The 26964-nt window shown below is 40.8% G+C and overlaps 1 protein-coding gene across 1 annotated transcript in view; it reads right to left on the bottom strand.

The window, feature by feature from the left end:
- MAST4 (microtubule associated serine/threonine kinase family member 4) overlaps positions 1-26964 on the bottom strand; it is a 538813-nt gene that overhangs the window by 120653 nt on the left and 391196 nt on the right.

The following is a 26964-nucleotide window of genomic DNA, read 5'->3' as shown; positions in this document are numbered from 1 at the left end:
CTTTTGCATTCTTTTCTTTCATTCTTCCACCTCCGAGCATCGAATGAACAGCGCTCGTGTGTGTGGTTACGGTCCCACTAGCGCTCTCACATTCCAGGAAGAAACGACTGAGATGGGGGAGTGTGCAGAAGAGGCGGAGGCCTTTCCTCTCCAGGGCTCTTCTGGCTTCATGGGCGGATCCCCCAGGGGCTGACCCGATTCTCTGAGGGTGGGCAAAAGGGCTACCCTCGTTAATTAATAACAAATAAAATATTTAACACCTGGTCACTTTATGTTTCGGAGACAGGCATGCTTTTTGGCTTTTGTAGAGATTATCCTATAGCACACACCATGAATTAGAGGTACCCTGCAACTTACTTTTTTCACCCAACATTTATTTTAGAGATTTAACCATGGCAACATAAATATACGGGCCTAATGCATTCCTTTTTTTCAGATTATTCATTTGAAGCAAATTTTAGAATTCTCAAAATGCACTAAAATTACAGTATCATGGACATTTCTTTTTCCTCTTCTGCAACATGAAAGATCGAGGCCTCTGTATGTTTGCAAACTGGACTGCAAAAGCCATGGCAAGTATCTTTGAGGCTGTATTTTGAAAGAAAACTTGTATTAAAGTAACATAAAGCAAATCGTCCCTAAAATCTGTGGACACCTTTCCCCAAATCCTGCCTGTTCCTTCAGAGGCTGCTCTGTCCCCATCTCCACTTTTGCCTTCACACTATTGTCTTCTCCCAGAAGTAACACTTTTTTTTGTATTTTTTTTTTATTGGAGTTCGATTTGCCAACATATAGTATAACACCCAGTGCTCATCCTGTCAAGTGCCCCCCAGGGCCCGTCACCCAGTCACCCCGTCCCCCCCGCCCACCTCCCCTTCCACTACTTCTTGTTCGTTTCCCAGAGTTAGGAGTCTTCCATGTTCTGTCTCCCTCTCTGATATATCCCACTCATTTTCTCTCCTTTCCCCTTTAATCTCTTTCACTATTTTTTATAGTCCCCATATGAGTGAAACCATATAATGTTTGTCCTTCTCCGATTGAGTTACTTCACTCAGCATAATACTCTTTGTCTTTCTGATGTAAATCAATATCCCTTTCTCTGGGCTTCTTCAAGGCTACAGATCTCTTCCTTTTTCTGAATAGTTCAGAAAGCAGCAGAGAGTCAAACATTAATATTTCTATCTCTGTGACATTCTTTGCTACTTAGGTGAAGCCAGGTCCTGCTGGCACATATCTTATAGTCCATGAAATCACAGCTCCACTTAGGCTTTTGGTAATTCACAACCACACGTTACCTTTTGAGTCCCTAATATATACTAGGTATACTCTTAAACAGTAAAGAGTACTGCCCTCTGCCCTCAATGGGCTTACTTCCTGAAGGAAGCAGCAGACAAGAAACACAATAAATGAGCACAATTTATACTATACTATGAGAGATGATGATGACATTTATGATAGGAGAGACAGTGATGGAGAAAAGGAAGGTAGAAAGTAGAATGTGGAGCGGGGCAAATCACATTTGTACACAGGTGATGAGGAAAGGCCTGCCTGGAGAGGTGAGGAGTGAATGAGCCTGGAAGGATGAGGCAACCAGCATTCAGAAGGAGAGGCAAAGGCACTGAGATAGGAGCAGAGTGAGCCGGAGGCAAGCAGCCAAAGAGACAGTGGAGAGAGTGGACCTGCAGGGGCAGGTCTTTAGCAGCTTGCAAGGCCAGGGCATGGAGATGGGTTTCTAACCTGGGTGAAAAGGAATGCTGGTGGAAGGTTTGGAACATAATCTGACTTTTGTCTAGAGAGGACATTAAGGCTAGTAGATTGAAATAAACCACAGGAGGAAGCTGGGAGGCCAGTTAGGAAGTTAAGGTATGTGCTAATCAACTCAACTTCTGTGACAATACTTGACAATATTTTATTTTTAAAACTAACTTTTGTTTGATCCTGGGTTTTGGCAGCTAAAATATAATAATAAAAATAAATTAACTTATATAAATAAATATTTATATTTATATTATATATATATTTATAAATATATATATTTAAAGCACGGCTCCCAAATCCAAGGCAAGCATCATGCCAGTCCATATTCCTTTGAACAGCACCAAAAGAATGGAGAAATAGCCAGCGTTCATCGTGTGGTGATGCCAAGCCCGAGCACCACCAGTCTTTGCATATTCTGCACTAATGTAATGATCTAGTTTCACAGTTATTCAGGGTACATACTTATGAACACTTACTATTGATATTATCGGCTTGAAACCGAAACTTTTCCATTAGTGGAAAAAATCCTTTTTAAAGGCATTAATTATAATAGAAATGAATAGCTGTTCATACTGTTTTCACCTATGAAAAAATTTAGGCTAATTACATACTAGAGGAAGGCACAGGTCTCCCAAGCTTTCAAAAATTCTGAGGGAAATCAACAGGAAAAAAATACATATTGCTGTATACAGTACATCTTGGAAATCTATCCAATCCATTAAGATAACCTATACTGAAGTCTCGCCCAGTTTTCTGTCTTCATAGAGGAAGAGAGGGAGGGCTGAACAGAGATATATTAGCAAGACACTAGTCAGTGTAACAGGTAGTAATGGAATGTCTTTTCCTATGTGCGAAGTACTAGGGGAGATAAGAACATGAAGAAAACATTCTCCAAGGGTTTAAAGTATAAATAAGATAAGAATAACTCACAGAAAACTGCCTTCTAAGGCAGAATCGGGAAGACAGGTACAAAAGAAAATTTGTTGCTGTTTAAAGCATGGAACAGAACCCAATCAGCTTGGAAACCTATTTTCATAAATGATCACTAGAATTTGACAGTAGGCACCGTGCATGGCAAAACATCCTTCCCTTTCATAGGTTTTCTCTAAATGATCCCTTAATCTCAGAGATCTGCTGGACATAAAACACTTTTAAATCCTATTTCTTTTTAGTTCATTTTCTGGCTATTTCAAAACAGGATCTACCAACGCAGCTATTTCGACATGGCTGACATGGTGAACTCCAATGTCATATGTTAGCCACATGGCTGATGGGTGGCTGACATTCACCACATTGTTCCAGAGGGATCCTGGCAAGCACAGCACCCATTCTGTTGTCACTCATTTATTCAGTAAATGTAACTGGGGATTCTACAGGGAGGTTATAATCCAGGAGGGGAGAGGAGTTCCTTGACACCGAACATTATATTTTATATGACAGTGAATCTCTTTGGATACCTGAAAAAATACAGGAAATAAAATAAATGATTTCAGTAAAGATGAACTAATGGTAATCATTCAAAAATATTTACTCAATCTTTACTGTCGATGGTTCTGATCTTTAAGAAGTTTATAATTTAACTTGGAGCACATAGTGGAACTTATTGATTGATCCATGCTGACATAATATAGTCTAATACTGCCACACTGATCAAAGCCAAGTATCACTGAGAGGAGAGGACACAAAAAACTGACAGGATTGTGGGGCTGAATGTACGGTGTGACACAACTTACTGGAAAAACCTCCTACATACATGTTGTTTTGAATAAAATTACAATGGGATGATCAGTGGATTTAAAAGACAGGAATAAAAAAAAAAAATAAGAGAGGAATAACACCATGCTCAAAGTCAAACTCTCAAAGGAGTTGGTAATGATAGGGGTATTTATAGTAGCAGGGTAACTTGAACTGCTAAAAATGTTAGAAGTAAAAAGTAATTCAAGTGGGGAGCATCTCAAAACCTGTGAAATTTTTTTTAGTGCAATTTATCTGCAACAAAATCTAGGAGGAGGTACCCGGCCCATATGCCCCTTAGGAATCCTCAGATTTCAGGGCAGGTTGTCTATCCGAACGAGGATATCTGAGGGCCAGGAAAGTCAATGATGAGATGCAGGTGACTTGTGAACTTAGGAGTCCTCAGGGAGGACATAAGAGTCAAACCTCACATCCAAGACACACAAAAAAGACTGTTTCTACTTGGGACGAAGGTGTGAAGAGAATTCTGGAAAGGCAAGGTAATTAATTTTGATCTAAGAGTTGAAGGGCAGGGGTGATGGCTTGGGAACCTGCTCCAAGGGCTGATCTGGCCAAAACACTGTATGGAGTCACTCAAAAACTATAGTCTCATCTATCCTGCAAGCTGAAGAGCTGATATCACCCGGCCAAGCCCACCTATTGCTCGGCTATCAGAGCAGAAATGAGGGACAGCTGAGGGTGGTAGCCCTGGTTCTGTAACTGGGTAAAGGCCCAGGGTCCAATTCTTCTGAGACACACAAGCCTTTGGTGGTTCTCTGGGCAGCTATAGACAGGGACCCAAGGGAAGTCTACAGACCTATTAGGGAGTTAAGAAAGAATAAACAAAATGCAAATACCAACTACTGTTGTTCTAAACTTCTGCTTCGTGTGTGTGTATGTGTGTGTGTGTGTGTTTGTGTGTGTCTGTCTGTCTGTTGTGGCAGAAGGGAGTGGGCTAATCTGTGATTTAAACATATTTTTTTAAGTTCCCATGTTTAATATTCAATAGAGATAAAAGTTTTAAGTTGATACTTTTTTTTTTCCTGAGGAGCAGCAAACCAAGTTCAAAGTCCAACTATAAAAATTAATTTTAATCAATTTAGTATCATTGAGCCATTCTCAGTTGGCCTGTGATGAGGAAATAAAAAGGCTTGGAGAATGTTTAAGGCTTTAAAAAGCCTTAGAAAGTGGTGGCAGCACCAAACCAGAGTAAACCCATCACATTAAATCTAATGTTCTGATCTGCCTTTCTGGAAATACCATAATAAGGTTTTACTATTAACTCCTTTCTCCTGTAGCCTGTCTCCTCCTGTCTCCTACTTTTTTTGCTTTTTAAGAAATGCTCAACACCTTTGTAAAGCTCGATGCAAAGATTTTCTTAATCCAAATTTTACTTGGACGTATATAGAACAGCTTAAGTGTTCTATGTAATTCTGTTTTACCCATTCCAGACTTCTCCATACAGAAATTAAATCTCAGCTTAATTTGCTACAGCCAGAAACACTGAATTTGGTGGGTATATTTTCATCTAGTAGGGTAATTTAGCCACAGAGCTAAAAACGACCCCTAAAAATCGAAAGCTCTTTCCTTCTTTCTGGTTCAGAGGACCCTGGGATGGCTCAGTTCTGACTCACAAAGGTGGGGGAAGTTTGCTTCTGTAAACACCCCATCTCCTTCTGTGACACTCAACAGAAATATATGTCAAACACAGAATGAGCAGCATGACTATTTAACACCATTCCAGCTCTAAAGCATTTTGCATTTACCACAATTTGGCATTAATGCTTTGCCCACAAGCGAACTGTCCCTGTGCCTCCAGTCGGAACACAAACACACACACACGCAAAAACCAACAGCAGAGTTCCACTTTGTTCTTTTCTGTGAAGAAAAGTCATGTGGCACAGAGCCATTATCTTTCTGCTCAGTATGTTTTGTAGCTAGCTGTGCCTAATTCAGTATCTTGCAAAATGACATTCTGTTAATGGCATGAATGTCAAAACTGTGATAATGGGCAGGAGTAGAAGAAAACGTTTCCTAGATGGAGAAACAACAGGAAAACTGCCAAATGGATACGAACATTAGTTGCGTGCTCATCCCATACTTAAAGCATTTATACCCCACCCCTGTTTGTTCCCTATATGAAAAGGATGGAGTCCTCTAAGACTCGTGAAGAATGGCTTACCTTGGTAAAAAGCACAGGGAAAAAAAAAAAACAACAACAACCAAGAAGTAGTAGTAGCAGTAAGCATGCTTTTCCTTTAATTAACTGGACAAATATCTTTTTTTCCCCCTCATTTGTGTCCATTGATGTTTTCTCAGTGGGTCCCTCATTTTGCAAAGATGAAATTGGCCACAAGGAATCAATTCTGTTGCTAAAGACAGGAGGCTAGAGAGATACCAGAAGATGCTGACTGATAAGTTAGTTGCTCAGTATTCAATCTAGGTAGCGAATTCACCTTTGTCTTGCCATTTGTAGATTAAGCCATAGAGCTCTAGCTCTGGAAGATGATGTGGTATCTGCCAAGGCAGCACCACCAACTAGTGGTAAACAGGGCCCGGGAAGGGAGGTCACGTGGCTCTTACAAGCAGGGTACCATCAAAGTCAGAAATCTGCATTAGACATAAAGATACATCTAACAACTACCTACATGAGTGCATAATAGTTCTATTCCATAGAGAAAGAGCTAGATCTTTTTGAGATTTCATGGAATACGCTGGAATATAAGGACTTGCCTTTGGTAGATGGGTTTTCCAATTCCAAACCTCTTATGCCTCAATTTATGCTGCAGAATAGGGATAAGAATATGAACTACCTCGGAGGGCTGTGTAGAAATTAAATGAGATAATGCATATGAAGAAATTATCACAACTTGTGGCACACAGCAAGTGCTTCATAAACATGATCTGTCAAAATAAAACATTTTGGTTTTTCCCTCTTGCATATGTTCTTTAATGCCTATAGGTCTTAATAATTATAATGTGACCTTGAGGCTTTCCCTCAAGGAGCTTAAAATAAGAAATGTAAGATCACTCACAGAATTAACTTCTAAGGGCGATATAATGACTTATGCAAGAGCTAAAGAGGCTAGTTCTAAGGCAACAAGACTTGAGAGTAAATGAAAATATTAACACTGTTATAGGGGGAAAAAAAGTAACAACATGAAGGGTTATGGGTTGGCTTTTAGAAACTTTATAGAAAAACAAAAGCTGCAGAACCACAAGGTCAAGTGTTAATCCAAGGGCTGGGGCAGCCCGGATGGCTCAGCGGTTTAGCGCCACCTTCAGCTCAGGATCTGATCCTGGAGACCGGGATCGAGTCCCCCATCAGGCTCCCTGAATGGAGCCTGCTTCTCCCTCTGCCTGTGTCTCTGCCTCTCTCTCTCTCTCTCTCTCTCTCTCATAGATAAATAAATAAAAACTTTAAAAAATATATATATATATATAAAAACACGGGCTGACCAAGGGCTTCACACTGGCAATGTCAAGGTGGAGGCTACATACAAGGGACTCCACTCAACAGATTATCAGTGTTCCAGACTGACTGTCAAAACCATGGGCATCAGTCCACCTTTGCTCAATGCCATCAGTCATTTAAATCACCCAGCTACCATACTCCTCTGGCAACCCTCTGACTACTCTCATGGAGAGGTGTGCCCAAGTGTGAATAAGAAAACACCAATAATAATAATAACTGCTAACTTTGACAACTGTCCAATATATGCCAAGAAATGGTTTAATTTCCGTGACAATCCTATGAGGTAGGACTTATTTTTATCTCTATCTAACAGATGTGAAAACTGAACGAGTGAGAAGTCTAGAAGCTTGTCTGACAAGATCACACAAGTAGTACGTGGTAGGACTGGAATCCAAATCCAGGCAGCACGCTGTCAGAACCTGTGCTTTTTGTCCTTCTGTTAAAGTGTCTCCAAGACAGAAAGAAAGAACTCTGAGGGGTGTAAGCTCAAAAATGACTATATTTATCCTTCTAAATTAGTGTATCTCGGCGTTCTGGGCCTGTGCATAAACCAGTTAGCCTGGTAACTACAGATCCATGCCCAAGAGATGGAGGGGATCTTGGCGGTACCAGATCTTTGTGCCTATAACCTAACATTCAGTTACAGAAGGTAGATCAAGTCATCAAGCTTCACACCAGACTGTGAGAGTTTTCTGGAGGAAGCCATCTTGATGTAGGCAGACAGACATCCTGACGTCACCAAGCAGGGCCTGCTTTTTATCCTGGGATATACGTGTATATAGTGTTCAGGCTCATGGTAGACAGACAAGTGAGGTATCAGGATGTGGACACTTCCATCTCCTCAGGGTAGTCGAGGATCCAAAGGCAGGGGACCCAACACACAGGTTATCCATGGCAAAGAGGCACTTCCTCCTTATCCCTCCCCAAACCAGCTGGTCCCGACAGACAAACTAGAGAAAAGAATTGCGCTTAAGTATGTATGAGTCAGATTTTTTTTGTTCCATTGTTTCTCAATAGATTTTAAGATTAAATCTAAATTTCTGGATCATGCTCCATTTAATATGGCTCTTTAAGTTCCCTATTGCTAGATCTCTCAGTATTAGAGAATATAGAAATCAGATTTCTGACGGGAAGCGTGTTGATGAGCACTGGCTATGGGTCGATGGCACACATTGTACCAGGCATCAAGAAGTGAACTTGGCTAACAGAAGGTGCAAAGTGTATAATAAGCTACACTGAATGTATTACTGAGATAAACTTGTTTTGTAAGTTGAAATACTTCCAAATGACACATCTCAAAATACAACAAACTCAATCTAAAATGTCCATATTTACAACTTCCTGAAACTTGTGACCCCACATCTTGGATTTTTTTCTGTTGCATTTATTCTTTCAAGATCTGGCGTCTTCTCAGATTCTTGCTCCCGAAAGACCTCCAAGACTTTAAGAATGTATGGGGAGGTGTCTGGGAGTAGAGAGAGCTCTCACTAAACTGTGAATTGTTACAGCTATGGCAGGAGTTCAGACAAGTGCCACGAAAGCATCAGTTGCTCAGGAAAAGTGGAAGGCTGGCATCACTCACCTTGAAGTCGCTGGCATGCCTCTTACAGGCATGGCCACCTATTTCTCATAGGGCTAGCCTTGTGTTCAAAGAGGTGACCTCATTCGTCCCTAGCCCGGGGTTTGGCCCTTATAAGTAAGTACCCTGAACTCCAGAGTCACACACTAACTCCGCCTCTTCACCATATTCACCAGGCAACCAACCCAAACTCATTCTGCATTCCCCGCAGTGACTCACAGAGTTCCTGTTCATTGTGTTCCTGGATTCCTGTTTATGAAAGTTAGGGAATCTGACCTTCACATGACAACATTTCTAAGTAGAAATTCAATGCTATAGAGAGAGAGCACCCTACTGTGTAAGATTACCATACTGAAAAGGATCCTAGGTGACTTGCCCACATGTGATTAAATTGCGTATCAAGACAAGAATTAGGATACTTCAGCATATCACTGAAAACAAATCACTGATCCGATGAAAAGAAATGAATGTGAAATCTTTCACTGGCTACTCTTTGCTTGTTATTTTTCTAAAGAGACCCTAAATCCTGTTGAAAGAACATAATACATATGAAAACAACAATATAGCTAAAACATCTTTAAAATAAAATCGGTCAATAGCTACCGAGTGAGTCATTCCTTTGGCTTTGTGGCCATATCATATTTTCATTCACAGCATAATCATAGAATTACAGGGCTCACTTCTATAACACAGTGTTTTCTGGCTGGGTCTTCAGATATTAGCCTCACTGGCTGTTAAGAGGGGCACCAAAGTTTCCGAACTCCCACACCACTTGGTACCATTAGTACCACTGGTACCATCTGTACCATTATTCTGCCTCACAGATAGTACACCAAAAATTTGATAGTATGTTCTTTGAATGACAAAAATCGTTTCTTATTCTATCAAAAAAAAATTACACAAGCACCTTAATTACGTATTTTTGCATCCAAAAGTTTCAATATTTCAAAATAATGTAAAAGAAAGTAGATGAGTGCTTAGTAACAGGCCACATTACCTTTCTACAAACTGGAGACGAGTCTCTAGTGAGAAATTCTCATAAGATAGAATTATCTCCTAACCCCCTCCATGGATATAACCATCAACAGGGTTTTCTAGTTTTAACTCCTCTTTCTTATGGGTAGTTTTACTACACCAAAAGTCCCCTACCCTTTTTTAAAGAATGTCTCTGCCTTAGGCAAAGGGAAGACTGGTACCAGGACCCAAGAGATGTGCCTAGGAGTTAGCAAGCAGGAAATCTGGGGAGGGAGACATTTCTCAGAGTTTTAAAATAACTCCATTGTTAAGTTAGGCGACACTGTATTGAAGGACCAAAAAACCCCCCCAAAAATCCAAAAAACACACCCAAAACAAGACAGAACAAAAAAACTTCAACCAAAAAACCCCCTGCCTATCCAAGGTTTGACAGAAACCAGGCAGCCAAGTTAAAAAAAAAAGAAAAAGGAAAAAAAAAAAAAAAGACCAAAGAAAAATAAAATGAAACTAATACATAACCACCTAGATTAGAAATGCAACTGTTGAGGGTTTCAGTATCCAGTTAGGCCAATTGTTCTGATCCTTGTCAGATTAGGGCATTTTCTCGAGTGCATATAACAGAAAGTAAAGATGCCTAGCTAGGATGGGGAATAATTTTATCATTGAGAAACATGAAATAGAGAATGAGGGTGAAGCAGAAATCCCAGAAAGGCTATTTAATGTGTCCATAATACACGGTCACACTGTAACATACAATTCCATTCACAAAATAATTTTTAAAGTTATTCTATGACAACAGGTACCAGAAAAACCAATAATATAATGTTTGTGTTCTAGTTAAAAAAAAACAATACACTGAGGGGGGCACTTGATGGGATGAGCACTGGGTGTTATATGTTGGCAAATCGAACTCCAATTAAAAAAAAAAATATATATATATATATATATATATATATATATAAATGAAAAAAAAGGAAAATCAGGATAAAAAAATAAAATATTGTTTCTAGTCTAAAACAACAACAGAATTGGCAACAAGTCTGGCGCCACAGTTAGAAAGAGTTAATGGCACACTAATTACGAATGATAAGTCTATCTCCCAAATCCTGGAGGCGCAGCCTGGCTTCAGAGATGAGTCATTTTTCAACTGTGAGAACTTCCTCTTAGAGAAAGAACTTTGATTAGATTTCTACCTCCTCTTGCAAGATCGGATTTCACCTCAACAAGATTAATCTCTAACTCATCTATGAAAAAGTTAATCAATTTGTAGAGAAATGAAGGAAGGTACTTCCCTATCTTTTTTTTTTTTTTTTTGAAATGTTTTTAAAAAATTGATCAGATTCAGGAATAGAGATAGGGTTGGCAACTTTTCTTAGGAGAGCTCCTTTTTTGGTCATTTATTCTGTCCTCCAAATGCGTTTTACGTGCTAAATGAAATATCTATTTTTAAAAATCTTCCCCACAATAAAGACCTAGTCCTAGTTCTGTCTGAGTCACCGTGGCCTGAAATCCAATGATGGCAAAGTCTAGAACAGAGGGCGGGGGGGGGGGGGTGGGGGGGTGGGGGGTGGTCTGAGGCGGCTCCAGGCCGGAGGCAGGCACGGGTGGGTCCTGGCCCAGGGGTGGGACGCAGGAGCTGGAATTTGTAATAAGACCTGTGTGCTAAGTCTACTCACTGTTTTCCTCTTATGATCACTTGACAATCCTCTAGAATTAACTGCATTCCCTCCTCTGGGGAAGGTTGTTTTGTTTCTAGTCAAGCCCTTTTCCCACCCTTCTCCCTCTACATGCACATCCTTTTTTGGACCTGTCACTGTGAACTAACACTAAAGAGGATGATCAGTCTTTTCTCCTAAAAAACCTTGAATGAGAAAGCGCAGTAAGCCAGGCTGTGACTACAGGATGGGATGTTCTTCCAAAAACGCTTACAAAGACACAGGTGAAAGACAAACGTGAGATCAAACATGTTTCAAATAGACAAACAGGCAAAAGAAAAGGGACTGGAAGGAAACCTCCATTAACGATAATGGTGATCACCCCACAGTGGCAGGAATGTGGGAATTTCGGTGCCTATCCAGGATGCCAGAGCCTCTCAATCTGGAAAAATACGTGTGTGATCTGAAAATTAAAACAGATACACCTTTTTAAAATATTGCTAGCCATGATTCCCGAGGGGGATGGATGGAGGTAGAGAGTGACCATGGATGTGTCCTGTGACAGGATGGTTTATGGAGATAGTAGTTTGGGGTCTTCCTTCCCCCAGGCAAGAATGCAAAGTTCGAAGAAGAAATCTTTGTGTGCAGAGTCTGGCTCCCAGGACTTAGAGGGCCTGTCGTGGGGAATTTGGGTTTCAGGAGCAGAAGCAGAAGTCAAGAGGCAGCCAAGGAGGCAAATCTCTATGCAGGTTCATCCGTGAGGACAAAAGAGCCTGTGAGTTCTGCTCCTGCAGGGAATGGAATGGGAGGACCTGCCCAAACAGACAGGAGGGGCCAAGATGTGCGTGTCTCTCCTCTGCCACGCAGGGCTCCAAGGGGTACCAGATGACAGGCCATGTGGTGGGCATGCATGTGGCCAAGGGATAAAGGAGAACAGGACAGAGTTTAGAGAACAGGAGTCATGCCTGCCTGGCGAGTGCCAGTTACGGATGTCTATGCCCACTGGAGGCATCCAGGAACACCACACCCCAGCGTAGAACACGCCTCATCATCCCACGTAGGCTTTTACTGTAAACAACTCAGATGAGTAGGAGGCAACTATTGGTTTCCACATCACTTGACCCTCTCCGAGAGGCTACACCAAACAGGTGTAGTAGGGCACAGACTGTGCTGACGACTGTAGGAATACATACTTATCTCCAAACTCATCACGTTGTATACGTGAAATATGTACAGCCTTTTCTATGTCAACCAACCCCAATAAAGTGACTTTTAAGAAAGAAAGCATTGAAAGGAGAGAGAAAAGAAAGAAAGAAAGAAAGAAAGAAAGAAAGAAAGAAAGAAAGAAAGAAAGCCACACCAGATCACCTTGGTGGGAACAACCAGTGAACGTTAACTCACTTGCCGCAACCCAGGACACCAGGGAAGTGTCTCTTTCAGGACATCATCAATAAATGTCAGTTTTAGGATTTTAGCAAAAGCTCATCTTTCCTCAGAACCCGATTTTAAACACGAAAACAGAAACTTAGCACAGAATGTTGACCACAGGGCTTGCTAATGGAAGGAATCGCAGCGACCCCTTTAATTGCAGTCGGATTGCTTCTGGTTGCGCAGACCCAGTAGTGCTAATCAAAGCCAGGGCAGCACAATTCTAATAGTTATTAATGACATGTGGGGGATGGAGTCAGACTTTGGCAACTCGACAAACAGAAAAGCCAAGAGAAAAAAAGGTCTCCTTACCTTAAAATGTCAATGAAAACACCCCATACAACCCTGGAGCTGCAGAGACTTGAAAGCAAGAGTAGGTAATCTCACTGGTTCCTTTTATTTTTTATTTTAATTTTTAAAGATTTATGTATTTATGTATTTATGTATGTATGTATTTATTTATTTATTTATGATAAACAGAGAGAGAGAGAGAGAGAGAGGGGGCAGAGACACAGGAGGAAGGAGTAGCAGGCTCCATGCCGGGAGCCCGACGTGGGACTCCATCCCGGGACTCCAGGATGGTGCCCTGGGCCAAAGGCAGGCGCTCAAACCGCTGAGCCACCCAGGGATCCCCTCACTGGTTCCTTTTAAACTCGTAGGGCTTCCATCCTTCAAGAGAACCTTTGGGTTCATCAACTAACCCCCTCGATTACACAAATATACTCCCTAAGTGAAGACTATCCTTTTAGGATATCCACGTAGAACACACTATTTGTAGAGGGGCAGACAAAACCAGGTCCTCTACTACAATAAACAACTCTACAGACATCAGCTTTTCCCAGCATTGACTGTTAAATACTGTCACTCCTCTAGGAGCTTTAATTTCTGAATTTATATTCAGGTGGTGATGACCATATTGCGTTGGAACATCGAGCATCTCCCGTTCAACATGCAGCACACTGACAAAGTTGAAGTCACAATGCAGAACCTAGGGTCACGTGTTAAGAAAGCTCCCAGTTTTGGGATTAGTTATATAGACCGAATCATCTGTTATTACGTAGCCCCTGGTCCTCAGTACGGAACGTGAGGGGTAGAGAACAGATGGGAGGACGGGGTGGGGAGAGCGTAGATTAGGGATCCAGCACCACAGGGAGAACAGGGGTATCTTGTGGTTTTGGAATCACAGTTCCACAGCTCCCTGTTCCCCCTCTGCCCCACACCCCACTCAAATGCCTGCAAGTACCACTTGGCAGGGATCTCATCCATTTCCCTCCTTAGCCTTTTCCAAAGGTTGCAGAAATGCCAGGTTTTCATGGTGACAGAGCATTTTAATCACATAGGAGGTCAGGGCTCAGAAAGGATCTGTTGCCTCTCAATAGTTTACTTAAAGACAGCTTAGCAAAAAACATCGGAATAATCTCTAAGGAACAATTCCAAATTCTCTAGGTGTGGCCCGTGATGACACCACCACAAAAGAAATAAGCCTTTTAGGCAGGCAGTTTTAAATGAAGAGATTGTGCAAAGCCAGGTAAGACACTTTATACTTAAATCACTGGCCAACTGGCTTATGCTCTAATCTCTTGTCTGAAATGTGGTCTGGTATGAAGAGTAAGCTGCCATGAAGGGCCTCTTTCATTGAGAACCAAACAGATGAACAGGGTTGTACGTATAATGAAATGTAACACAGTGTAAAAACCTGTTCTTAGACTTCATTGTTTCTATGGATTTCCAGATGGACGGTATATGGCAATGTAGATTCACAGGTTCACAAAGCCACATTACCTGACAAACTGATTCCTCCCGCTGAAACTTTAACTTATTTTTGCTCATCACAGACAATGGTTGCAAAAGCAAAGATAAAGGTTACAACTGTAATGAGCAAGTGAACACAAGCAGACCGTCTTCCCACAGTAGAATCAAAGTTAATCAGTTATCATATTGCAAAATCCAGATCATTCGAATGTGACAAAATTCATAGGGCACCACACATCATTGCTTCCACACTGTAATTCAGCTTAACTGGCTCTCAGTTACTTTAGAATTGGCTGTTTCACTTATGACTTTGAGCAGAAGCTTCTGGTTCTTAGTTTAAAAAGCATAGGTCATTTTTCAGCAATATAAACCATGCCTGTGTTGTAATGAATCTCAACTGAGGAACTCAGTCGGATCCTAATTTTTTTTCCCTACAAGGTCTCCTTCAAAAGCAGAAGTATCTGTAACAACCTGAAAAAAGTACAAAGAAGTTAAGATCCAAACAAATTAACGCTCACAACTTTGTCAGTTAGCAAGGAACAAAATTCCACTTGGTTATTTTAATGTAAATAGGTGCCACTTTTTAAAAAGTGCTATCAAGTCAGCAAGAGAGTTTTTTTTTTTTTAAGGGTGAACTATTCACAGTAAGAATTTTTTTTTTTTTTTTTTTTTTTTTTTGGGTAAGGAGTAAAGTAATTAACAGCCAAGAATGAGATGGATTTCAAAAAGAATACTATCCTATCATTAAATGCTGGTTTCCATTTACTTCCTCTCTACATTTTCTTTATGTATGACAATTCATTCCTAACCCGTGAGTCTGTAAATATGGTGAGAACAGGGCAAAAAGCCTTTTTATATTTTTCTAAGATGAAATAGTTGTTGTAAATATTGCTGAATTGAGGTTTATCTTGTTTAATGTGTAAATACGGCATATGACATCTAAGACTTTGAGGTGCAATACTGGATATGAAAGAAAGAGCAATAGATCTGAGCTACTGTTTGTTTCTATGATTACAGTGGCCATACGCATGCACATTTAGTCGTACTTACTGAAATATATAAAATAATATTCATCACTTTCCTTTCCTGGAATTTAGAATTCTGTTATTCTCTATAAATCCTCTCGTATTTGCATACATGTCTATGGGACACGATTTCAGACACTGACACACGTGACCGTGTGACACAGGTGAACCTTCCTGCCAAGACAGGCAGCAATGATGTGACAACAATAAAGTGTGTTTGGGTCTTGGGGTGGAATATTCTGTACTTCCCCACATTTAAAATGGAATTGAAGAGTGGTCTCACGCTAAAACGACCCCTCACAGCTCTGCAGAGTGCAAACTCCGTGCAGGCAAGCACTCATCTCCGTGTTCGTGTGCCCTGAGGGACCGGGCACAACAAAGTCATCCTTGACCAAACCTCGCTGGACACAAGAGCCTAGGAATAAGCTAATAAAAGTGAGAAAAGGAAAGTTCTACTGAAAAATGGGGCAGGGGAGAGCGTGCTCATAATAAACCATGGCCTAATAAATCTTCCTTTCTCAAATTAAGTGAAAGTTACCATTTTGTGGTTTCTCCTCAAAAGCCTAGAATCTTCATTAGAAAGCAGTGATGGGGGTGGGGTGGGGAAGGGCAATCAGGCTGTGCTGACATGGTCGGCACAAGGTCAGACTAACCCTGGTCTCCAAAGGTCAACCTAAAACGGATTACATGCGCCACAGCATTACCGATAGCCAGATTCAGGCAACTGAGGACATTCTGAAAGAATCTATAGGCTAAAGGGTTAAAGGAGCAATTGAGCAAGAGTTTCTGGAAGGGGGACAGATGGCTTTTGACAAATAAGCACACCTTCAACGCAAGTGACAGAAGTAGGTCATGATGAGTAAGTGAATTTTCCACTGACTCATTTCCACATGTATCATGGGCAGCAAAGGATACCAGTGATCTAACGCTCCACCAGGAAGGCCTATACAAATCAGTGCTCCCATTAAAACGGACGTGGTGCAGACAGCCACCATCCTAACCGATAAATAGGTCAGTAGGCAGTAGGGTCAACAGGCTGGACAGGTAACATGCACCTAATAAAAATCCTTGAGTAGTTAGAAAATCTAGTAACTTATGAGTTTAGGCACATGAGAGCAAGGTGATTCCGGCTCTTTCTCCAGCTAACAGATCGGTGCAATCTGGTTTAATGGGGCCGCACTAATTAACATATATTCGACAAATTTCACTAAGTCTGCATGCAGTTTTTCAGTTTTTAGCTTTGAATGCAAATAACCTCTATTTTAGGTCTGGCAGGAAAAAAAAAACAACCTGGTAAATTATTTTTAAATACAAATTCATTTATTTTAGTGCAAATGGAGCATACCACTGTAAATGTCAAATAGTCACCATCCATTATGGTAATAGGGTCCAGCCAATCTTACCAACTTATTCAAAGTTCACTGCATGAATGATCAGAGCGCTCAATCCCTAGACAGAACTTAAAATATGTCCTTATTACAAAATTCAAAGGCAATAAATCAGGTTAAAAAGGTGGCAAGAGATGACCCCCCTCTGCCATCCACTCCAGGAAATGCCCGGTGCTTTCTGCTGTGGCAGACAGTGAAAGCTGATCATTTCTGTCTCTGCAGAACACATCAGGATGGGGTTTTGCTATGAAGACTGATGGTCTCCATTCTCCTGGAACTTACATTAAAATGTGTCTGTTGAAATGCATGTGTTTTATTCTAGTGGGAGATTATCCACAGATAAAAGTAAATGCTTTCCTTCACATGGGAAAAGAGACTATCCCCAGTTGGAAAGATTCCATCCAATGGACATTGTTGTTGTTGTTTTTTTTTCCAGGATAGTCGATGAGTTTGGCAGCCTCATCCATACTTTGAACAGAAGTAGTCAAATATTTTCAGCCAGTTCTATAGCACCCATTGAAACTCCCGTTGAAATTGTAGGAAGAATAATTTTCATTTTAAAAGTTGACTAGTATGGGATCAACACTCATGCCCTTGGCCTCTTTAGCACAATGCTCTAGTGAACCAAGATACTGAATAAAAATTATAGCTACTGAGACACCCAAGGCTCTATAAAATCAAACACTGTAAGAAAGTGACACAAGCACTCAAGACAGGAAAGTACTGAGGCCAAGAACATTTACAAAACAGTAGGCGCTCCAAATATATAAAGCTTATGTGGTCTTAACGTTTCAAACTAAAGCCACTTGAAACTACAAAACAGAAGGGAGGGGTTTGAAATCACAATCTCATTACTGTATACAGAACAGGCCTTCTCCCAAATATCACCTCTAGGACTCTTACTAATTTGCCTCAAGAGTGCTGTGGAATGACAGTTGACAGAAAGGAAAAGCTATTTTTTTTTCCTGACTTAAAATGTCACTCAGATGATCTATTTCTGCCACCAGGGTTATGGGTACCTCTCCAAGAACCAAACTGATGAACATGTCATTTTATAACAGCTATCCAATGACCATCAGAAGATCCACTCAGAGCTTTCACTCAGTACTAACCTGGTTCAAGCCAAAGTATAAAAGGACAACCTGAAACCATCAAATACTGCCTGAGATCACAGAACAAATGAGATTTGGAAGAGAGGTATCATAATCACGGAATTACTGAATTAATTACGGAGCTTTTATATCATATTGCCCTGAACAATTATTTGTTAAATGAAAACCTATAAAAATGTTGAGAGTGATATTCATTCACATGTGTATGAAACATTGAGGTAATAAAAAAAAATAGATGCACTTATTTTGGAATTTGGATTTGCAATTCTCTACATGCTCCTAAAATATAGTAACATTTGACATTTAATTGTGAAATCATAGTGAATTTCAACTTTGTAACATTTCAACTTTGTAACATGAAAAATTTTAAATTTTTCAATTTAAACAAATTTCATTACATGAAGTTCTGTAGTCTGTAAATCAGAGAAGTTTAAAATGTATAAAAATGTCTAAATCTTGAGATTACTTAGGATCAATATTGTATACACCTGTACATACAGCACAGCCACTTCATTTTTTTTAAGATTTTATGTATTTATTCATTTGAGACACACACACACACACACACACACACACACACACACACACACAGAGACAGAGAGAGAGAGAGAGAGAGAGAGAGAGAGGCAGAGACACAGGCAGAGGGAGAAGCAGGCTCCATGCAGGGAGCCCCACATGGGACTCGATCCCAGGACTCCCGGTATCACATCCTGGGCCAAAGGCAGACGCTCAACTGCTGAGCCATCCAGGCGTCCCGACAGCCATTTCAATGATGTGATTAATATCAGATTATAAACTTATAAACTCAGTGATAATTAATTTCTATTTTGCTTCCTCCTCCTCTTTTCCCCATATAAGCAAATTTAGGCTCTCTATCTAAAACCACCATTCTGTCCACCACATTTTTCCTCTTTAAGGACCCAGAAATCATGCAGCCAATGGAGGACTTTTTTTTTTTTTAAGATTTCATTTATTTATTCATGAAAGACACACGCAGAGAGGCAGAGACACAGGCAGAAGGAGAAGGAGGCTCCCTGTGGGGAGCCTGATATGAGACTGGATCCCAGGACCCCGGGATCATGACCTGAGCTGAAGGCAGATGCTCAACCACTGAGCCACCCAGTGTCCTGCCAAGAGAAGACTTGTAAATACCCTCTGTTCAAGAGAAAGAGGGTAATAAAAAAGCAAAACAAACAACAATCAAACACACACTATGACTATGCCACAGAATTTTGCAACCCCAGTGTCTTACTCAACTCCTATCATGTCTTCCCATCCTGATTTTTTTTCCTTAGAGAAAGAATATACATGATGGTAAGGTTCCCCAAGATACTTCTAACTAGAAGGAAAACACCAGCAGTACCATGAAACTTTAGTAGCTGTACAATTCTATGACCAATGATGGTTAAATCCGAAACACTCCCCCTACGTAAAAACAAAAACAAAACACACACACCCCTATGGAAAAGATGAGTATATGGTTCACTACTTAAGTCATGTGTAAATCATCTCCCATCCTCACTGTCATTTCACCTGGGAACACAGAGGGCATGAAAGATTAGATTCTAGAGAAATATCAAAGTTGATCACTGTGAATATTTCTCTTCCAGGAGTTTTCGGTGTTTGAGGCTGCCTAGACCCAGGGACAGAATCTAATCTTTCATCTTTATGTGGATGACTCTCAATCCTCAGCCTGGAACTCTTTCCTATGTTCCAGACCCTTGCATCTAATAGTCAGCTGTACACTTCTACTCGGGTATCTACAGGAGCAGACCAAAATTATCATCTTTGCTCAACCTGTCCTATTTCCTGTGCTCCCAGTCTAATTTTTTCTCACTTTAATCATCCCACTGGTCTTCCAGTACTGTGGATTCCATCTTCTTTCATGCTCACTGCCACCAACACGGCCATCTTATCACCATCTCTGGCCTAGAAGCCTGGCCTCTTCCTTGCCCCATTCCAATTCCCCCTCCAACACCAGGAATCTTTCCAATGGGCAAATGGAGTCTTGTAACTCACTGTCCTAGGCAACACCCTTCATCGGCCTCTCCTGCCAGGAGTCAGTTCCAGGCCCGCAGCACCCTAATCTGTCCAAGGACTCTCTACCTGGAATATTCTCCTCCACCATATACTGGCTCCTCTCTCAGCCACCAACCGGGTTTACTTCCCTCATAACCCGTGTTCAGTTACACGACCCTGGGATGCCTTCAAAACCATTTCCATTCCCTGGTGACTCTCCACCTGTGGCTAGGAGAGGTAAGCACAGACACACAATCACACACAATGTTGTGAGTTTCTGTGAATCCATCTTCCTCCCCACTGCAATTCCCATGAAACTGTGAGCTTTCAAAAGGGCAAGGCCATCTGTCTCCTTTACCACTCCCTCCCTAGCACAGCGCCCCAACATAAGGAAGGTGTTTGGCAAATATTTACTGAACTCATGAACAAACAGATGCAGAGGATGGAGGGCAGACTGCACTCAACTCCACATCCCGTGCCTCATCCCCCAAAGGACATCTCTCCCGCTTGAGGCAGACCTTCTTAAACTCACAGGTGGCCTTAACAACACATCCTCCCCTGAGGCATGGCTTCCAAGAACCCAGGAGGTCTCTTGTCTGAAATGCTTTTAAAACAGACTAGCCTAACACATTTGCCTTCACCTGGGGATGTGGACAGCGATATGGAAATACAGCCAGAGTCGACTTTGCTTCCATGGCACATTTAGGACTCTGAAGAGAATAAAACACTTATTCATGAGCTACTGGTCAAGACAGATAGATTTTGCTTTGTTTTTGTAATAACTATATATTTTGATGAGCTCTGCGCTACAAATAAATGTGAACCGTAGTCAAACCATCTATCTTGGTACAACATTAAAGTAAAAAACTGCTGTCTTCTACACTAATTATCTGAATTGTATCATTAAATATGTAGATAATAAATATCCTTATACATCTTCAAGTAACAACTCTGATAATTTACAGTAATTACATAAACATTCCTTCCTGATGAAGATAACTTTTAATAATCGTATGTAAAAACAGTAAAAGAGAACGTGTTATAGTTGTTCTACCTTCTATATTTAATGTGATATATTTGGACTTCCACAAATAAAGGTAACTGGCTAATTTAAACCTTTTCTTTTGTTTTGGGGGGGGGGGGTGGTCAGAGTGAACTTCATTTTCACCTGCAATCAGAATGGAAATATAAGGAGGAGCCCAAAGAGAAGGAGGGAAGGAATCTTTCCCATCCACATGTATGTCAGTTCCATGTGTCACAAAAAATGATGGATTGTTTTCTTCATCTCCTCTGAACAGAATTCCGTGGTTTCAAGTATTACAGGAGGGGAAAATGTGCCTAAGGGGCTATGAATTTACAATGATTCTGTTTCAGGCTGATTAGCATAAACGACCATGATAGAAAATTGCATGCAAACCCTGGAAGAGTCAATAAAATATATTGATCCACAGCAGCAACCAAGAGAGGAAAAAATGCTTACAGCCTATGCTTCAAGCTTCCTATCTAATTTGGGAGAGGATCTTTTAACCTGGAAGCATTCTTATGGTCACATGAACCACCTTTCAACAAGGAGATAGACAAATCAAATCTCAACACTTTGCTCCACTCACAGGTCTTAGGCTAAAAGTTTGTATCCAGATTAACAGGGAGGCATTTATTAACTGCAAAGCCAAAAAAGAATCTCTCTCCTGCTGAGACACTAATACCATAAGAGGATGTTTTAGCAGTCATGGGGCACGACACTCAAAAGCGTTCATACTTCTCTCTCTCTTCCAAAAAATTTCTTCTTCCCAAGATGCAAAATTGAAGGTGGTAGGCAGGCCATGAGAAGCAATGGCTTCCATTCGCTGAAAGGATTAGAATAAATTCTGCTTGCCACTCCTCGTATTTAGAACAGACTCAAAACTTTCATCCTTAAAACACAAACTCTAGGAAAGAAGATGGTTGTAAGACTAGCAAATGAGAAGCGCTTTATCAATTTAATTCCTTAACTTCCTTTTATGTCAAAGATCTTATTTTTCAGTTTGACAATGTTAATTCAAGCCTGGTAAGTAGGAAAGCACAGCACATGATTTTTTCATGTTCATGGCCATAGTTAATTAGGGGAGTGCATGTGGTTATGGTAAAGAGGTGATGATGCTCTGATGGCAAGATGCTAAAAGAAACAGGCTCCTCTAAAGTAAGGACACGACTTACTACATAAGGAACAGAGGATGCAGCCACATTTCCACAGGTCTTGGCCTTTGGGTCCTTCAGGGTGACAACTGCCTCTACCACTCTCATGTTCCTACTGTTTGTTTTAATATACTTCCAGGCTTTACTACCAACAGGCTCAGTAAACTAAGTGATGAAAACACAGCACATTTTTTCCCTGTACTTCCCAGCCAAGCAAATCATATAGACACATATCCATATCCATATATATGATGGAGTATATAACACAGAACCCTCATAAACTCTATAGAACATTGGTTGAACCTTCCTACTCACTGGACTCCTCAATTTCCACACAGGGTATTTTTAATTGAACACTGCCTTTGCTCTATTCAGCTTAGCCCCCACAAACTTAGGTGATTCTATGTGTTCATTAATAGCATACTTGTACCAAAAGGTAGATACTGCTATTTATCATTGGTAATTCATGAGCCAGTCAAATATTAGATGAGGGAGAGCAAACTATCAAACTCAAAAAAAGCTACAGCTACCCAACGTCACGGCACAGAGACCCAATCTTACTTCACACACAAATCAGATGAAATGAAGACAGAAATGCATAATACAGTAGACAGTTTCAAACCTTGAGAAAAGCAGGCCTTGGGGTGTGCATTAACAGCAATTTGCATTTAGTAATCTTTCATATTTGAACATTAAACGTGTTGAGAGGGAAAAAGCAAATAATAATATCCAAACGCTTTCTTGGAATAATGATAACAATATAAAGTTCAAAGCAATTTAAAAAATAATATAGTAAAAGTCTGAAGTGCTCTGTCCCTGTAACCTATCTTTCATCCTACACCTTGCCTCTGCTGCCTACCTCCCTACATTTCCCAAGTTCCACAGCAGAGATGTTGATTCTTTTAGAAGCTTTTCATCCTAAAACATATGCAATGTTCATTCCATACTTAAATGTGGCAATGCTGTACCCTCCTTCCATTTCTTTTGCTAGGGAAATTGTGGAACATCAAGACTGCCAATCTAGCAACACACCATGCAACAGGAGAGGCACAACCTTGGAAAGAATCTCAAGTAGACATAAAAGCTACTTGGCACTACACACCAAGATTCATAAATATATGCACGTCACTTTGGCCTAGAAATCTCTATTCTGGGAATTTATCTTAAGGAAATAGTTCCAAAAGATACACAAGGCTCTGTGCATGAATATGCTCACTGTGGAGTGCTTTCATTCAATAAACCTTGATCAAGTGTCTATTATGTGCCAGGTACCATGCTGGCATGAAGTCTCTGCCTCAAGACATTCAACATCAGCTGGGAATTCAGATAAGTACACACAGAATTATAACATGTTGGGATAGATGCTAACAGGCCTGTACAGAAGTACTAGAAACATTGAAATGCGTTGGAAAGAAGAGCAAAGACAGCCAAGAAGGACTTTTACAAAATTTGAGGTAATGCTCTTATCATCTCTTGACAGTACTTTTTTTAGAGACACAGAGAATGTTAAAACACTGAATTTCTTTATGATTCCGAAAAAAAATCCCTCAATATACTTTTTCAAAGATTTATTTATTTATCTATTCATGAGAGACACAGGCAGAAGGAGAAGCAGGCTCCCTGCACGGAGCCCAATGCAGAACTTGATTCCAGGACCCCAGGATCACACCCTGAGCTGAAGGTAGATGCTCAACCGCCGAGCCACCCAGGCGTCCCTCCGTCAATATATTCTTAAAATAAAAAATAACAAGCACATGTAATTGCCCTTAAAGCTCTCTGAAAGCTCCCCACCCAACCCCCGCCAGCTTTCTCTCCACCAATTGTGGGGGTTGGTGTATACCCATCAATCACCAAGTCCTCCCTGGGCACATTCCACCAGTCTATTCCCCATCTTTAGTTTTCTACTAGACACCAGGGCGTCCCTCATCAAAACTGCTGAGAACTCCGAGTTCATTTTGCTTAAGATACAAAACAAAATCAACAAACAGAAAAATCTAATCGCTCCTTCGAGAACTTCCTCTCTCCAATGGACCCATCGTTTCAGTCAGAAAACTCCTGCTTTGCTAAGGAGGTCCTTTGCTAAACATGGTATTTTTCATTGGTAGTAATTTGTTAACATCTTTAGAAATGGAAAAAAAAAAAAGTCCAGTAGGGGTTGCAATGGGAAGGTTCTGAAGATGTATGGATTGGACACACCTGGTAAGAGAGTAAGAAATAATCTAAACTAACTTGGGGCATGTTGCCAGCTACACAGAATGCGTGTATTTACACTTGGATTATAGCAAATTCTATTCCTGCAACACGAACACCACCCAATTCAAGTCTGGACATGCTGTATACCAGGGTGTAGGAGTTGTGAAGATACCTCTTTCAACGTGTTCTGTCCTGTGTCATGGCTCAAGGCTTTGGCCACACTCCAGAGGTGGATAGGGGCTTTGGAAGGAACGTATGAGAAGGCTATACCAGAACTATCTTTAAGGAAGGCCCGAAGAGGGACACCTGGGTGGCCCAGGGCGTGATCCCAGGGTCCTGGGATCGAGTCCCATATCGGGCTCCCTGCAGGGAGCCTACTTCTCCCTCTGCCTGTGTCTCTGCCTCTCTCTCTCTCTCTCTCTCTGTCTCTCCTGAATAAATAAATAAAATCTCAAAAAAAAAAAAAAAAAAAAAAGGAAAGAAAAAATAAAGAGGGCCCAAAGAGAAAGAATGAACTGGAAATAATCAACAGGAAGACTAAAGGCAAGGTAAGATTACCACGCTGAGTGCCTACATTTGCTAGGCACTGCCGGAGGTTCTGGGCTGGGGAAATCTCCTGTAAAGGACCAGGTAGTATACATTTTTGGCTTTGCAGGCTAGAATCTCAGGTCACAACGACTGGTTTCCGCTACTTTAGCACAAGTTGCCACAGGCAATACCTAAATGAATTGGTGGCTGAGTTTGAACCAAACAGCTTCATGTACGAAGACAGGCAGGAGGCCAGATCAGGCCTGACCTCCGAGCTTGGATCTTCCACAAGGCCCAAAAGGTGTGCTGGTTATTTCTCCTGGTTAAAGATGAGGAAACCAAGTAGCAGAAGTACGATGACCTGCCAGGCCACAGATCTAGTTTGTTACAGAGTCAGGACTTCAAACAAGGTAAAGCCTAAGTCTGAACTCTTTCCATTTGAAAAGCATCTCTTAGGTTGAAAACAGAAACAGAAGTCAATAGGAGTGAAAGGACAAAAAAGATAAATCTAAATCCTTCCTCTCGTTCTACATTAACCAATCTATGCCTACCTATGACAAAATACGGAGGACAGCAAAAATGCCAGTGAAGGCCGTGGCGTTTGTCCTTCAGGAACTTCTACAAAGTTGGAGGCGACACAGAGACACTTACCAGTTAATCATCACTTGCTGATGTGAAAAGCCACTTGAGTTTGTAAAGAAACGATAAGGGTGGTGTGTACAGTTCGGTGCCTGCAACTCAATGGAGAAGAGGCAACGAAAAGGAGTATGCGGTCGCTTGAATGTGAACCTTATTCAAGGTTCTTGCTCTTTTTATTCCTCCTGGGAAATCAAAGGTTCTATTTTCACCACGGTTGTCCGAATTTGGAACCTGAAGACCAGGATGCAAGAACATCCAGGTTCCAAGGTGCTGACCAGCTTGAAAGTGTGATGCCTACATATTAGTTTCCTCATCTCACAGTAAGGGAGGGGGTCTGACTACAGATTTATGAACATCTTTTCAAAGTTAAACCTTGCCTGAATGATTTTTTTTTAAACACAATTGTGTTGTGTTCAACAATCAAAAAGGAAATAATAACCTGGATGCCACTCAGATGTCCATATATTTTCAATCCGTGACAGAGGGCTATTTGAATCCTTACAGTTAAGAAAAAGTTTCAATTATTAAAACTAACTCCTTTTAAAAAGCAGAAAGTAGCACTTAGAGAGTTGCACAATTATTTCTGAAAATTAAATGATGATTTTCCCCAAAGGACAGAGGGGAAAGGAAGATGTGGAGCAGATGGATTCATTGTTCCCCTATGGAGAAAAAACATTTCTACACCTTGCAAAAATATATTAATTGGCCTGCCATCTGGCAAGCCTGCTCACATACATAAGGGATCGAGTTTAGAACTTGAGGTTTAACATTTAAGTCTGTGGGGAGATGGTAATTGGAATCTTTCTGAGTTAGCACTAGTATTTTCAAAGAGAACATTTCAGGAGAGATCTGAATACAAGTAGAGAAAAACAGAACCTAAAAAGGGAGACCATCCAAGGTGACATCACTGGTGTCATGGCCTGGCCTTCACTCTGCACACTAGAGAGCGGGCCATGGACACTCCCACAGAAGGTAAGGCTGTACATTAGCTCAGTGGCTTTCAGAACATGGTTTTAAATGCTTCCACACAACTTCATGGATAACCTCACACACCTAATTTTCTGGAAATTAAACCACTGTAAAGCTGGGTGTTTTTAAAATTGTTTTAAAAATATTTTATTTATTTATTTATTCATGAGAGAGACAGAGAGAGGCAGAGGCATAAGCAGAGGGAGAAGCAGGCTCCATGCAGGGAGCCCAATGTGGGACTCGATCCCGGGACTCTAGGATCACACCCTGGGCCGAAGGCAGGCGCCAAACCACTGAGCCACTCAGGGATCCCCAACCCCACATTTTTAATACTGGTTATGCTTCAGTGCTAGAATTTGGGGAGATTTTTTTATTTTATAGCTGTATTTTCTCCATTCTGTCTTCAGCATCTATTCTGTTTAATTTTTTTCTTTAAAAGCTATATACATCCCACTGAAATTAAAATATAATAAAAGTACTGGTAAGGCCTGATAAATTATTTTGTAAAACAATTAAAGGATCTTGAATTTACCTTTTATAAAATGTATGTTTTGTTCTGT

Source organism: Vulpes lagopus, chromosome 8, assembly GCF_018345385.1.
Source record: "Vulpes lagopus strain Blue_001 chromosome 8, ASM1834538v1, whole genome shotgun sequence".
Classification (NCBI taxonomy): domain Eukaryota; kingdom Metazoa; phylum Chordata; class Mammalia; order Carnivora; family Canidae; genus Vulpes; species Vulpes lagopus.
This window is presented reverse-complemented; position numbering and strand designations above follow the sequence as displayed.